Source organism: Schistocerca piceifrons, chromosome 8 (assembly GCF_021461385.2).
Source record: "Schistocerca piceifrons isolate TAMUIC-IGC-003096 chromosome 8, iqSchPice1.1, whole genome shotgun sequence".
NCBI lineage: Eukaryota > Metazoa > Arthropoda > Insecta > Orthoptera > Acrididae > Schistocerca > Schistocerca piceifrons.
Genome location: NC_060145.1, coordinates 447,485,634 through 447,487,406, shown reverse-complemented (window position 1 = coordinate 447,487,406; position 1,773 = coordinate 447,485,634). Strand labels below are relative to the sequence as shown.

At 40.4% G+C, this 1,773-nt stretch overlaps 1 non-coding gene across 1 annotated transcript; it reads left to right on the top strand.

Moving 5' to 3' along the window:
- Positions 1–880: 880 nt before the first annotated feature.
- On the top strand, positions 881–954 carry Trnas-cga. Its single transcript has one exon. It is a non-coding gene; the product is annotated as a tRNA-Ser (tRNA).
- Positions 955–1,773: the final 819 nt, after the last annotated feature.

The following is a 1,773-nucleotide window of genomic DNA, read 5'->3' as shown; positions in this document are numbered from 1 at the left end:
GGGGACATGAACTTGCCAAAGCATAGAGGACACAAGCTTCCTTTGACACTTCACTAAAAGACTGACAAACAGCTGAACATGAGCGAACAGCAGTGAATATGTACCAAACATGATCAGATGTTTTCCTGCATTTACCCACTGTTTGCACCAGAGAGAATTTTCATTTGTTTGCATTTGCTATGGTATGATCATTTTAAGTGAGCAGTTCATTACTGCTCTCTACCACTCTTTTCTATTACTTCATGACTGTTCCACAAGCATTTACTCAGTAGTGAATGAAAGAGGATATGACAGAACAAGAGTTTCATTGGGCTAATTCTTGCAAACATTATGATTTTCTGTTTGCTATTGAATTATTTCTCACTCTGAATGTGTGTTAAATTGCGTAATGATCTGGAAACCAATATATTTAAAGTCAAACAAAGCTCGAAAGTGAAGCATCTTGTTAGCAAAGCATGAATGTGAAAATGGCAGTTCAGGTCCTCAGCTGCCAGAACTTGCATAGTAACTGAAGCAGTGCACAGTGATACAGCAGAGAACATAGGTTGTATTATAGAATTTATAAATACTTTCCAGAATGAGAATTTTCACTCTGCAGCGGAGTGTGCGCTGATATGAAACTTCCTGGCAGATTAAAACTGTGTGCCCGACCGAGACTCGAACTCGGGACCTTTGCCTTTCGCGGGCAAGAGCTCTACCAACTGAGCTACCGAAGCACGACTCACGCCCGGTACTCACAGCTTTACTTCTGCCAGTACCTCGTCTCCTACCTTCCAAACTTTACAGAAGCTCTCCTGCGAACCTTGCAGAACTAGCACTCCTGAAAGAAAGGATATTGCGGAGACATGGCTTAGCCACAGCCTGGGGGATGTTTCCAGAATGCTCGGTAGCTCAGTTGGTAGAGCTCTTGCCCGCGAAAGGCAAAGGTCCCGAGTTCGAGTCTCGGTCGGGCACACAGTTTTAATCTGCCAGGAAGTTTCGTTTTATAAATACTTTGCTTGACTTTCTAATTGCATGACAGCATAATGCAGCCATATAGGTGTGTATCATCATAATGGAAACAATAGAGAGGACAATAGAGGTTTCAAGTACTGTATATAAAATTGAGAAAATCATAGGTGAAATCACAACAGCACCATTCATCACAGGATTCAGACTGGTAACACTATTGTTCAGTTTTTTGTAGAGTAACAAACTGTTAGCATTAACTTTTTACTGACTATAAGTGCAATCAAGATGCTGTAGAGAATTCATTTTCAGTGTACTGTCAGATAGGTGGCTACAACCTGAAACCTAAACAGAACAGCAAGAACACTAAGATGCTTGTTCCAAGATCTATTAACCCACTTATGAAAGCTTTGGATCCTTCAAACTGTGAGAATGACACTGATCTGATGCTATTACTGAACAATTGTGAGTTGGAAAAGGAAGATGATGACTTCAAGTGTTGGAAAGCTCTGGAAGCATACAAACCTCTCCTATGTGCATGGAGAAGAGAGTACCAACGATACTGAAGAGCATCTTTCTTCCTATCAGAAAAACTTTTCTTCTGAAATGTGTTCAGTAGCATATTTAGTTGGGTACTTCGCACAAAAATGCATATAGTAGTATGGTTGGTTGAGGCATAAGGAGACACTTGTGTCAATGAACTTGGACTTTAGCAATGTTACTGAACTCTTTACAGACATATGAGCCCTGTTTGTACAGTCTTATTTGTAAGAGAAATACAAAGCCTGATATGTAGGAATCAGGTAAAGTCACTATAACCACGAT